The sequence below is a fragment of the Ovis canadensis genome, chromosome 1 (assembly GCF_042477335.2).
Source record: "Ovis canadensis isolate MfBH-ARS-UI-01 breed Bighorn chromosome 1, ARS-UI_OviCan_v2, whole genome shotgun sequence".
Lineage (NCBI taxonomy): Eukaryota > Metazoa > Chordata > Mammalia > Artiodactyla > Bovidae > Ovis > Ovis canadensis.
In genome coordinates this window covers 196,267,694-196,281,441 of record NC_091245.1, presented here as the reverse complement: position 1 = coordinate 196,281,441, position 13,748 = coordinate 196,267,694, and the positions used below count along the sequence as shown (strand labels likewise).

The 13,748-nt window shown below is 45.6% G+C and overlaps 1 protein-coding gene and 1 long non-coding RNA gene across 9 annotated transcripts in view; one reads left to right on the top strand and one right to left on the bottom strand.

Moving 5' to 3' along the window:
* The window catches only part of ATP13A3 (ATPase 13A3), an 81,191-nt gene extending 75,020 nt beyond the window's left edge, over positions 1–6,171 (bottom strand). For 3 of the 7 annotated variants that reach the window (XM_069557177.1, XM_069557162.1, XM_069557206.1), the window contains exons 1-2: positions 5,645–6,171; positions 4,479–4,522 (exon numbers count right to left, since the gene is read on the bottom strand). The gene's annotated coding sequence lies outside the window, so the exon portion shown is untranslated. The remainder of the gene's footprint in view (positions 1–4,478; positions 4,523–5,644) is intronic. The other 4 variants (XM_069557168.1, XM_069557216.1, XM_069557195.1 and 1 more) reach the window with 2 other exon arrangements.
* A 101-nt stretch (positions 6,172–6,272) lies between these two features.
* Positions 6,273–13,748, top strand: part of LOC138422450 (uncharacterized) — a 51,733-nt gene continuing 44,257 nt past the window's right edge. For both annotated transcript variants that reach the window (XR_011249875.1, XR_011249874.1), the window contains exon 1: positions 6,273–6,333. This is a non-coding gene — a long non-coding RNA (uncharacterized lncRNA). The remainder of the gene's footprint in view (positions 6,334–13,748) is intronic.

The following is a 13,748-nucleotide window of genomic DNA, read 5'->3' as shown; positions in this document are numbered from 1 at the left end:
TTACAAACAGTACCAACAGTGCCCTAATAATCCCAACTTTATTCCTTAGCCCTTAATTATGCTAGGATGTGGTATAAAACACCCAGTATGACCCTAGGGAAACAGATTTTCTAAAACACCTAATTTCTTTCTCTATTATTCACACTGTAGAATCACATCACACATGGATTCAATTACATCAATCCAATTATCCGTGCTGCAAGAAAAAAAAAAAAACACACTCTAAATAACGGTGGTAGGATGCTTGCCCTCACATCCTCGTCCCAGAGTGAGCAGGTAATGGAGACTGACTCTGCTGTTCCTCAGTCGATCCAAAGTCCAGTCACCCTTCGAGATTACGACTCCAGAGAAAAAAAGTCACCTGTACTAACAGCTGGGAAAACACTAGCTTGTGAGAACTGAAAAACAGTAGGTAGGTTAACCAGTTTTCAAACTGGTGCCTTCCTAAACCACTTTTTCACAGGTAATTTTGACTACACAGGATTTTACCTTAAATGAGAATTTAAGTCCAAAGCCCCTACATAAACCTGGATTTCACTTTACTCAGGTCTTTAGATCAGAAAGAATTAGGATCCAAAACACTTGTCTTTTATATAGCAGAGTAAGCTTCTAACATGTTTCCCATCCTACTTCACAAGTGGGAAAAAGAGAGCATAGGATGCTGTGAAGAAGCCACACTAAACACATGTGAGAGCTGTTCCAGGACTTACTTTAAAATAAACTTAAAATGTAATAGAAGTCTGTCAACTGATCAAAAGCAATCCTTTAAAGCTGGTTCTCAACAGAGGAAAAAAACAAACCCACAAACATCCACCAAGCTTTGAGATGTGCCATTACTACACAGTTCAAACTAAAGACAGGGTGAAAAGAATACCCAACCAACCGAAAGCTTCTCCTTTACCAACATGCGGTCACTTACCTTTCCAGACATCAGTTTCCTTTTCTATAAAAAGAGGGGACTAATCTAAATAACCTTTGACTGTTCAACATTATTATTTTCCAATCTCATACCTCCTATTTCAATATCCAACTCATAAATCTTTTGTGAAAAAAATAAGAAAAACTAAGTAAGAGTCAATTAATCAACTGTGCTAAGGTAGAACAGTTCTTCACTTCGATATCAACAACAGTCAGAAATATTTTTATTTAAAATTTTTGAAAAAGATTATATAAACATCAGCAAGTTTCACATCATGTACTCAGGAAATTCTACTCCAACTCACTGTTCCTGGAAATTTTATTTCTAACCTAACTAGTATCTGACTGTCAATGGCTTTTTTTTTTTTCTGGGGGAAGTGGGGGGTTGTGAGGGGCGTGGCTTGTGAGATCTTAGTTCCCCAACCAGGGACTGAATCCAGGCCCCTGGCAGTGGAAGCAGAGTTCTAACCACTGGACTGCCAGGGAATTCCCTCAACAGATTATTTAAAAGCAAGATCCACAGCAAGTAAGTGAAAGGCTTAACTAGACAGAAATTCTGATTAAGAGACTGATTACAACTTACTTCACTCATCTCAGGTCACATGCAAAAAAGAGACTTCAGAGTACTACTCCTTCCTGCATTCTCAGCTCATACTGGTTTTAGTGGCCTTTGGTGACAGAAGGGGTGAAAGATGCATTTTCACCTGTAACTTCAAAGACACACGCCTCTGGGCAGCTCCATTTTCATAAATCTGTGAGAACTCTTCCCTTGGGGAAACACCTTATGGTACATAAGTGCTTTTTAAATTTGGACAGTCTCTAAGTTTGTTATTTGAGTTAATGACTTACTATCTCACCTAGCAAAGGCCCCAGTACAAGCCTTTGGGTTTAAGTATCATGAGGTCTGGTATTAGGAAAGTCCTCTCTAAGTTGGTCTATGGAAACTCTTCAGCATTCCTCATCCTCAACTTTCCTCACTCTCAGACATTTGACACCTGGCCAACTCTCCTTTTCCTTCATTCCACTTTTTTCCTTTCTTATTGAAGATCAAAAAATAATTCCAACTCACCATTGTAACAGTGATCGTTTCTTCCAATTACCATTTATTCATGACATTTCACATTATCTCTATGTTTAATCTTACTAATACAAATGTTTTTATCTCAATTTTATAATTACTAGTTACCATTAATTTTCCTTGTGGCTTCCCTTGTGGCTCAGCTGGTAAAGAATCTGCCTGCGATGTGGGAGACCTGGGTTCGATCCCTGGGTTGGGAAGACCCCCCTGGAGAAAGGAAAGGCTACCCACTGCAGTATTCTGGCCTAGAAAATTCCACAGATTGTACAGTCCATGGGGTCGCAAAGAGTCAGACATGACTGAACGACTTTCACGTCACCATTAATTCAACATATTCTACCTTATAAATGATACTGACTTTTCTCCAGATTAAAAAGCCTAGAATCTTTTATTTTTTAACCGGAATGTTAAAATATGTGGCCCAATTCTGATCCTCTCTTATTCCTCTACTGTCAACAAATGAAGACGCTAACTATCATTTCCTTGCACATTACCTGGACTAGTTAAATGGGTCAATCAGAATACAGTTTGATAACTACAGATTTACTCTCTCCAACAAACCAGTGGTCTTCATTTCACACAGAAAAACTATGTTCCAAAACCAAAGACTAAATCTCATCAGCTAACTCTCAGATCCAGATTGAACCAGATGAGCTATATAGCACATTCAGAACACATTCCATCACTGGATCAAACCTTCTGAATATGTATCAAGTAGATCTCAGATATCAGACTGTGTTCCTTTAGCATACCACTGACAGTTGTTTTAAGAATGTTGTTTTCAGTAAGTGATAAGCTGCTGCTGCTGCTACTGCTAAGTCACTTCAGTCATCTGCGACTCTGTGTGACCCCACAGATGGCAGCCCACCAGGCTCCTCTGTCCCTGGGATTCTCCAGGCAAGAACACTGGAGTGGGTTGCCATTTCCTTCTCCAATGCATGAAAGTGAAAAGTGAAAGTGAAGTCGCTCAATCGTGTCCGACCCTCAGCGACCCCATGGACTGCAGCCTTCCAGGCTTCTCCGTCCATGGGATTTTCCAGGCAAGAGTACTGGAGTGGGGTGCCACTGCTTTCTCCGAGTGATAAGCTGCTAACTCCTATTCAACTTAAGATCCATTCACAAGGTCTCCCGCTTAGATTACCCCGTATACCAGTGAACAGAAACCAGCTTTAAATGAACCAAGTAATCAATATCATTAAGAAATTCTATTTCTGTCTCCTAAGATTTTAGAAATTACAACCCTCATTGTCATTCACAGGCATGAAGTTCCCATTTCCACCATCACCTAGACCAGTGGGAAAAGTTACAAAAGAAAGACAAAATTCCACAGGATGCCCCATATCACTCATCACTGCCCATTTCCTAGGACTGCCATCAATTTTAGCAATAAAGTATATTCACATCTTGAAACTCTATATTCACAGTGGTTACAAAACCACCATACTAAACAAGCACAGCCAGATTCAGTATATGGAATGGAAGGGGATAAAAAAACTATTTACTACGTGCCAGGAAGAGTGCTCTTTCCTTTACATATGCTCTCAGCTAGTCCTCAAAACTCTGTGATGTAAGTACTAGTATTCTCCTTTGTTCATAAAAAAAGAAAGAAAAAGAAGAACAGAGAAGTTAAGCAAAATAACAGATAATTTTAATAACCAGAGCTACTCCAAATAAAGCTTCCAAGACAAAGAACTCAGCCCTCTTACTACATAATTTGAACATGGAGTCAAAGTAACGACTGTCAACTTTATTTTCAAAAGAGACTGCTACTTAATATTTTTATTACAACTGCACTACTTAGGATTTAAAGCAACCAAGATCAACATTTTTCCTACTCAATTCTCTGATCAAAAACAGGCTTTGTTGTTCTAATGTTCAAAAATCTCACTTAGCTGTCTCACCCTCACCTGATCTAATGGTGGGTAATGCAAAAACAAGGACAGTAGCAAAAGTACTTGCGTGACAGTGATTAATAATAGGCCTGCTATTTCAAGCAACTGCCTTGAAAAGGGGTTGCTAAACCATAATGCGATGCTCACAAACTTTTACTTTGGCAACTATAGCCTATTCTGCAAAGCAACAAACCTAAGAATACCACATATATTCCAGTGAAACAAAATTAATAAACGTGTGCTGAATTCTAAGCAAAGGCAGCATTTTTAACTAGGTAATCACCCTTCAAAAGACAATCAAATCAGATTAGCAGCAGTCTTCAGAAAACTGTTCATTTTGCAATAATCTTAAACATCCCTGCATTTCTCAAAGATTTAAAAAAATTCTAACTTCCTGACTCAGAGATCCAAAATAGCCATTACATACACAAATGTTCTACTCATTTAGTTTGGAATCATGTGCAGGAAACCTAGGTTTCTGTTTCTAGGTTTACAACTCCATGCCCATTCGTTTTCCACTAATATAACCACTAAGTATAGCTCTAAAACACTGATGATTAAAAGTAGTTAATTATGTGAGTGATTCATACCTCCTATGTCCAGACACCAAGATCCAAGGATGTTTCTGTCAGATCTATGGGAAAAGGAATAATAAACACCTGTTACAAAAGCTTTCCAAATTCGGAAGCTCCGAATTTTTGTCAGTCCCCAATCACTGGTGGTGCTGGAGAAGACTCTTCAAAATCCCTTGGACAACAAGGAGATCAAACCAGTCAATCATAAAAGAAATCAACCCTGAATACTCATTGGCAAGGGCCGATGCCGAAGAAGCTCCAATAGTTTGATCACCTGACGCGAAGAGCCGACTCACTGGGAAAGATCCTGACGCTGGGATAGAAGGCAGAAGAAGAGGGCGACAGAGGATGAGATGGTTGGAAGGCATCACCCATTCAATGGACATGAATTTGGGCAAACTCCGAGATAGTGAGGGACACGCAGGCCTGGAGTGCCGCAGTCCAGGGGGTCGCAAAGAGTCGGACACGACTAGGTGACTAAACAACAAAATCAGATTCCCTCGGCTCCCCACGGCCGCAAAAGAAAAAGAAAAAACCCAGGTCACACATCCACCAGAACCTAACTTTTCCGAAGACGTGGGGAGAAGGAGAAGCTATAGAGAGAGCGGTCACGGAAGTACTGGAGGAAAGGGCCCTAGGTGTTTCCAGAGCCGAAGTGAGAGGCCTTTGGCAAGTTGTTAAGTCACTTTTCCTCTCTGGGCCTCACTCGGCTTAATGCGGTGACTGGCAAAGCTACTACTCCGTGATTCCTCAGTAAGCACCCAAGCAAACCCATCAAGCTCCCTGCCAATACCGCTACCTTCGATCTCACCATCTCCAGGACTTTCTAAAAGCGCTGGACCACCTCACCATCTCACTCCCAAACCCCAACGCACTTGCCTCCCCAACTAGCGGCGTGTCCATCCAGGCCTTCACACCCACAACGTGGAGCCCTTCTTCTCGCCGCACCTGTCCCAGACAATCAGCAGTCTTAGCGCTCCCCTCCTCACCCCACACACACCTTCCCCGAAAAATGATGCCCAATTTCGGCCCGAGGAGGCCGACCCCGAGCTCACCTGGTGCCCGCCACCCCCAACAATACCACTCACCTCTTCCAACCTCCCACATCATCACCACCACCACCCGCTCCACGCTCCGTTCACCCTGCCCTCCGCCGTCACGGGGAAGCTGGAGCCACTCACCTGGCGCCCCCGCGCCGTCTCCCGGGCGGCCTCCCGTCCGGAGCTGCCAAAGGGCCGTGTGGGGCCGGGGCCGGGCTCGCCGCTGTAGCCGCCGCCGCCGCTTCACCTCAGCCCAGCCCCATCGCCCTCGGCCGGCGCCGGCGGCCGCGGGTCGCTCGAGCTCGAGGAGCCGCCGCCGCCGCGCGCTGCGGCTCCGGGTGAGGGGAGGGAGGCGCCGCGGCGGGGCCCGGGCCGAGCCGGGCGCTGGGGCGTCCGCGCTCTCCTCCTCTGCGCCCGCGGCGGCTGCGTGCAGCCGGAGCAGGGCGAGAACAAGGGCGGGCGACAGAGGGAGGTAGGCAGGGGAGGGGGGCGTTCTGCACTCCGAAACTGCCTCTCGCCGCCAGCGACGAAGCGAACCCCCCTCCCCTCAGCGGTGGCGCCTGGATCACGCTGCGGGGAGAGCCAGCGGGCGGACAGGAGAGCGCGCGCGCTGCTAGCTCGGGACTCCCGCGCCGGATGTGAGGTCACGTGCTTGCCTCATCCAGCGCGGAGGGCGGAGGGGCGCAGAGGGTACGCCGGGAGGGGCGGGCCCGGAGTGGGCGGGGGCGATGACCAGGCCCCGCCCACATCTTCCCCTTTAGCCCCCCTTCCCGAGGCTGGAGCAGAAAAGAAAGAGGGAGGAAGAGCGCTGCAGAGGAGCTGTCTGTTGGGTAGGTGTTTCTAACGCAGGACAGCATTTTTTTTTGGCGGGAGGAGGTGATATTTGCCATCTTGGCCGCCGTGCAAACACCAGGTTACAGTCCAAATCCTCATTTTATGAACAGGGAAACCGAGTTGTATTGAGGGGCCTAGCCTGACTTGCCCAGAGTCAAGGTCACAGAGGTAGCTTGTACAAGAATGATGGAGAGGAGGTCAGATCCTGGCTCGGCTCGCAGTTCCTTAACATTACACTCCCCCTTGCAGAAACCAAAAACTATAGATCGCATTTAACAACCGACTCAGCGGTGCCCAGCCTCGGGAGGAGGATTGGAAGGCGTACCCAAGAGAAAGCTCCCACGCTCCCACTACATCTCCAGCGGTAGGGATTTTCTTCCGACAGCGCTGGATGCAAGTTAAATACTTCCCCTAGCAAAAGATTTATCTCGGGGCACAGAGATGAACAAATCTTCCGGCCGGGTGAACAAATAGCGAGTTCGGTTTTCGCGGTGTCCCTTGGGCGACTCGCACAAGGAGCGCACTCAGCCACCTGCTGCCTCGGGCTCCGGCCATCTTTTCGCCCTGAGACTCTCGCCCGCGCCCTTTAGGCCCCGCCATCACTGTTAGTGTCATTCACCTCGCGGCCAACAGAACTCCCATCTGAAGGGGCGGGAGTAAGGAAGAGACTCCCGACCTCTGGTGTACTGGCCTTGGGAGCTTTCAGGCTCTGGTTCCTGGCACATGATACTACAAGTCGGGGGTTGCTACCCTTGATCCACGACACGTGGTGACACCTCATCTGACACAGCACATACCCGTGGCATCGATGTCGCCTGACGGGAGCCAAGAACACGCTGCTCCTGGGCACCTACGTCACATGGAGCGGGACAGTTTACGCGTACTTTCTCGTACCGCGTGGTGTGGGCGGACATTGTACCCAGATGGATCTATAGCCCTGTCTCCAGCCCATGGGGTCAGTCTCACCGTCTGTTTCCTCCCTCAAATGAGTAAATGAGAGGAGTGTGGTATTTGTTGGGCAAAGTATAAGAAGCTGTCTTGGTGGGGTTGAGCCCATAAAGCTTCCTTCCTCACCTCTCGTTGCTTCTTGGATCCTTGCTGTTTTCTCTTGGCCTTTAAACAAACTTAGCTCCTAAAAACAAAACTATGGTGCCCAGCCTTCACTCCAAGTGCCCTCTCCAGTTAGCTTCCAAGGGCTCCTCTCCCTCTCATGACCTCTTAAAACAGTGGCCTCTCTGCTGTCTCCACTTCCTCATTTCTTGACACTGGGCATTCCAGCTTCCCCTCTTCTCCCCAACACACACCCTTCCTCACCCTGCTTGGGTAAGAGAACCCCTGACTCTCCCAAATCTTAGTGGCATTCTGCAGGCATTCTTTTTCTGGGTCTCTCTGCTACATTTGACAATTCAGATGACTCCCACCTTCTGGAATCTCAACATTCTCTTGGTTTGCAGAAGAGTATATTCTTCCAGTTCTAACATCTCAGTAAATAAGGCCTCTGCCTCCTTGGGTGGCATCCTTAAGTGCCACTAATTCTGAGTCTCCACCTTATATGCAAGACTCCGAACCCACAGTTCTTCTCATTCCACTCTTAGGAGATCACCTCTAACCTCAAGGTTGCAATTACCCAATCAGCCATTGCAGCCCAGACCTCTTCCACAAGAGTTAGACCCAAATATCCAACTGCCTGCCAGGAAGCTCTATCTAGATATCATAGGGGCACCTCAAACTCAGCTTGTCCAAAACTATACTTGTCCTCTGCCTTCAAAGCAGCCCTTCCCTCAGCTGTTGGCACCAGCATCCACAGCCATCAGAACTAGAAAGTTGAGAATGAATGTGAGTGTATTTTATTTTGGCCTTGCAGCAGGGCATGCGGGATCTTAGTTCCCTGACCAGGGATGGAACCTGCCCACCCATCCCGCTTCTTCCCCCTGCAGTGGAAAGCAAAGTCTTACCCACTGAACCATTAGAAAAGTCCAAGTGTGAGTCATTATTGATTCAGCTCCTTGTCTTATCCAATCATCTAGTCATTTCTATTTCACCTCCTTAATAAGCCTCAAATCTCTACCTCCATTTCCCCTGGCAAACATTCCAGTCATCCTTTCCAACCTGAACTATTACAGTAGCCTTCTAACAATCTCTTCTGACAAATTCATCCTCCACTCAGCCTCCAGAGTGAACTATCTAAAACACAAACATATCTAAAATCCTGCAGGAGTTTCCCCTGGTGTCTTGCTGTTACATGTATCTCCAAGGAACCCAACAGGAGCTTGTCGATACACTCATGCCTTTAAAAGACCACAGAGAGGTCCAGACTTCAAGAAACAGCCAACATCCCCAAAGTAAGGCAACACACAACCAAACAAGAAAAAGCTATAGGAAGGAAAAGGGCAATTGAATATTTCAAACAGTTTTCTGTTACAGATGTTCTGGGTATGGAAAAAAGAGAAATTGGACTCTGATGGGAGGAGCTCCTGAGTCACTGGGAAAAGCTTGAGCATGTTTATAGGTTAAGGGGAAAGATAAGCTAGAAAAGGAGAAGCCAAAGATGAAGAGAAAGGGAGTGGAGCAAACCTTGAAAAGTTCTGGAAGGCTCACTGGTTCTTGGCCCAAGATAATTCTGGGCCTGGACCTCTGTTCATGCTGAGCCCAGCCCTTCCCTCCTCTAATCCTACTCATTCCTTAAGGCCCAACCTCCAATTACAATTCCAAATAGGTAACAGTCCTCCACGTGTGCCTGTGCTTAGTCGCTCAGTCATTTGGTAAGCTCTCACTTCACTTTCCACCCTTATTCTTGATTGTCTTCTCTTACCATCATCTTACCTTTCTAGTTCATTGGGGGAAAAAAAAATTGTAGACAGTCAAGAGGAAACACCCACAAATCTATTCATTAACCCACACCTGCATGGAGTATCTCCCTCACTCACCTTTTTGCAGAGGGGCAGATAGGGCCTCCTTCCAAGAGCTCTAACCCTTTGTAAGTATAGTCCTGGGCCTCCCGAAGGTCACTGCTATTGCTAACTCCAGTGGATACTTTTCAGTCTTTATCTCTCAGCCCTCTCAGCAACTTTATCTCCCATTCCGGAAACACTTTTCTCTGTTTCGATGTCTCTTTTCTATTTCCTCCTCTCTCCTTGTGTGTATCATTTCAGACTCTTGTGGCCACTACCTCTGTCTCACCTCTAAATGGTGCTGCTCCCCAAGGCTCAATCCAGGGCCCGTTTTTCTGTTTGTACAGTCTGTTTGGATTTGTTGTTGGATTTTGGTCTTTGTTTTGGTTTGCTTTGGTTTTGTCATCTATGGACCTTACAAAACTTGTGGATGGGCTTCAGGAGATCTATAAATTCCTTAAACTTGAATGAAAACAATACTTTTAAAGGAAGAAGTATAGCTTTTATCAGCTTTTCAAAGTCATCTGGAACTCACCCCCCCATCCCCCCACCCCCCCACCCCGCCAAAAGGATAAGAGCATTTATCTATATTTGCTCCCCCAAATGATATCAAACACCATGGTGATAGCTATCATCTGTGTGTACATTTATAACATAATGATATATATATATATATATATCTGTAGCCCAGGTCTCACTTCAGAATCCCTGGGCCATAGGTCCATGAGCCATATGTCACATAATGCCTCAGTAGTACCTCATCAATTCACTCATCCAAAACTCAACTCTTGCCCTTCTTCCCCAAACCAGACATTCACCTAAGAGTTCTGATCTGGTGGCACAGTTACCTACGCAGCTCCACAAACCAGAAACCTAGGGGTCATTCTTTCCAATTCATTATCAAATCCACTACAAATCCTTTCATATCTCACCATCTGTACTTCCACTAGAATAATTCAAGCCACTTCCATCTCTCACCTGGAACTACTGCCTTACCCTCCAACTAATTTTTCGAATTTCATCCTTGTTGTTCAGTCGCCAAGGTGTGTCTGACTCTTTGTGACTCCGTGGACTGCAGCGTGCCAAGCTTCCCTATCTTCCATTATCTCCCACAGTTTGCTCAAATTTATGTCCATGAGGTCCATGATGCTATCTAACCATCTCATCTTCTGTCATTCTCTTTTGCCTTCAGTCTTTCCCAGTGTCAGGGTCTTTTCCAATGAGTTGGCTTGTCACATCAGGAAGGCCTGCCTTCCCAGAAACCATTTCATCCTTACCCATTTCCAATCCCATTCTTACACAACAGCAAAGTGAATTACTATGTGTGACTTGGAGCATAGCTTCTGATAAACATTTTCAATTGCTCCTTATTTTACTGAAAATAATGTGTGAACTTGTTTGACCTACAAAGTCCAGCGTTGGATGTGGCCTGCCCAACATCACGCCTTTACTGGCGCTCCTATCCTTCACCTTCCTCCCATCCTAGATCTTTCCCTACTTCACCTCATTCCAATCACAAGCCTTCTTTTAGTTCCTCAAACACATTGCACTTTCCTGCCCTCAGGGGCTTTGCACAACCATTTCTTTCTCTTTTTCCCTTGTTTCCTTGCTTGGCTAACCCTCGCAAATTCAGCTCTTGGCTTAAATATGTGTACATCAGTTCTTGATAAAGGCCTTCCCTAGCTATTCATTCTTTCCTTTATTTTCTGATGCCCTCCATTTATTTTCTTTATAACCATCATCCCAATTTTAATTACCTGTGAGTTTATGTATGTATTTAACACTATCTCCCCCACCAGATTTCAACTTTGTAAAGATGAGGACACTACAGTGCCAGAATTTTTCTAGAAGGGGCTTAAAAATGGTAGTCTTTTTGAGAGAGCAAGTCACCACATAGTGGTGAGTCTTTTTGAGAGTCTTTTGAAATGGTTTGTCTTGAGGCTATGTTTGCATGGCACTTTACATAAGACTGAAAAAGTATCAGTTTTCCATGTTTGTAAAGGGCAAAGGAGTTTTGGAATTAAGGGGAAGGGACACAGAAAGCATTTCCCCTGCCCTCCCAAGAAGCCACCTCTTCATGCTGCTGAGTCGGTTTGGTTTATCACTACAGGTCTAGCACTAGATGAAGCCTTGCATGGCCTTCCCAGGTGGCACTCGTGCTGCTGCTAAGTCGCTTCAATGGTGTCTGACTTTGGCAACCCTGTGGACCATAGCCCGCCAGGGTCCTCTGTCCATCTTCCCAACCCAGGGATTGATTACCACCAGACACTAGTGGTAAAGAACCTGCCTGCCAATGCCAGAGATATATAGAGACAGGTTCAATCCCTGAGTTGGGAAGATCCCTTGGAGGAGGCCATGGCAACCCACTCCAGTATTCTTGCCTGGAGAATCCATGGACAGAGGCGCCTGGCGGGCTGTGGTCCATAGGCTTGCAGAGAGTCGGACATGACTGAAGCGACTGAGCCCACTCATGAAGCCTGACATATGGTAGACTGTCAGATGTTTGTTGTCAAATGTGAATGAATGAATTTACAGTCTCAAACACCGTCTCTGTTAAATGCCTTTCCTGACTGTCAGGCTAAGGATTCCTATTCTGTTCATCTTTTCCACTGCATTTACAATCTTGAGTAAGTACCTTGTTTAGTGTCTGTCTTCCATTAGTCTATGTTGCATTCATGTTTTTGCTTTTACAAGTCTAAGTCCTTTCATATGGTATTTGATCATTACAGCAATACCAACACTAAAAGCTGTAGCTACTATTTATCTATATTTTTTATAAACGAAGAAACGGAGGAAGCTTTATATGTATTATTTCATTTAATCATTGGAATAATTCAGGAAGTAGGTACTATCATCATCTCAATGTTTACAGATGAAACTGAGGAAAGCTTAAAATTTCATTTTACAGAGTAGGAAAAGATACTATTAATAAATAACTCTCTTAAAGTCACAGAGCTAATAAACAGCACACAGCCTGGAGTCAACACAGGAAGCTTGGCTCCAGGGTCAAACTCTTGATCAGTACAACCAAATGAAGCTGTAGGGATCCAGCCTCTGGGGTCCAAACCCTTTGGATTATCTGTTTAAGCACCCAGACTCTGACTTTTCATGAGCAGGTACCCGACTCTTCCATCCTTAGCACCTATGTAGGACCCAGTTCATGATGATACTCAGTAATAAATATGGTGAGTAAATGAATAACAAATTTTCAATGATTTTCACAATCACAATGCAAAACTAACAATGAAATGACTAAGCTTTCCAGTTTTATAGAGAAAAAAATTGAGGTTCACAACTTCATAAGAGGAAGCGATTTGGCTTACTGGCCTTCTGGCTGACTCCAGCCTCTTTGGGATTTCTTCTGCTGCTTCCGCAAAAGGCTAGAGGATGGTTTTGAGGAAGGGCTACACCTTAGGAAAAACTAAAAAAGAAAAAACAATTGCAAAAATGCCATAGCACTCACTGCCTTTCCTATGAAAAGTGGCCATTAAAGTACTTTATGGTGTTCACCTAACAAGCTCTCTATTTCCTTTAGTTCCTCCTAAGTCATTTTGTCCCTATTTAGCTTGAACCACACATGCCTCTGTGTTTGTGTGTGTGCGTTGGAACAAGAAGAGGAGGAGAGCTGTGAGTCAGATGTCTAGAAATCAGGGTCCAGAGGCCACCACAGACTCGTTTCTGTTGCTAAGCAAAGCATGTAATCTTTTCTGTCTCTGCCACAAGACAGAAAGCCAGGGATCTGCGTTCTTCTCAGGCCACAGTGCCCTAGGATATGGTGGGTCACGTGCCACTGAATGTAGTTTACAAACTCACTGTTCAGACCATAGTATCGATGCTTGGAGGAGTGCTCACTGCTGGCATGTAGCCCAACACATGCTAGTGACCCAGTACCCCTGGAGGAAAAAAGCCCTGATTTGTGGCACCTGCCAATTTCGTGGTGTCAGTATTCCCACCACAGCCATATTCCAGCTACCAACAGTAAACACAGCTCACAAAATTCCTGAAAATGTAGGAATCTGCTCTAATGAGCCAACACAAATCAGTGCCAGCACACTACTGCTTATAGTACCTCCTTGCATGGATAGTTCAGTTCAGTTCAGTCGCTCAGTTGAGTCTGACTCTTTGCGACCCCATGAATCGCAGCATGCCAGGCCTCCCTGTCCATCACCAACTCCCGGAGTTCACTCAGACTCACGTCCATCGAGTCCGTGATGCCATCCAGCCATCTCATCCTGGGTCGTCCCTTTCTCCTTCTGCCCCCAATCCCTCCCAGCATCACAGTCTTTTCCAATGAGTCAACTCTTCGCATGAGGTGGCCAGAGTACTGGAGCTTCAGCTTTAGCATCATTCCTTCCAAAGAAATCCCAGGGCTGATCTCCTTTAAAATGGACTGGTTGGATCTCCTTGCAGTCCAGGGGACTCTCAAGAGTTTTCTCCAACACCACAGTTCAAAAGCATCAATTCTTCGGCGCTCAGCCTTCTTCACAGTCCAACTCTCACGTCCATACATGACCACAGGA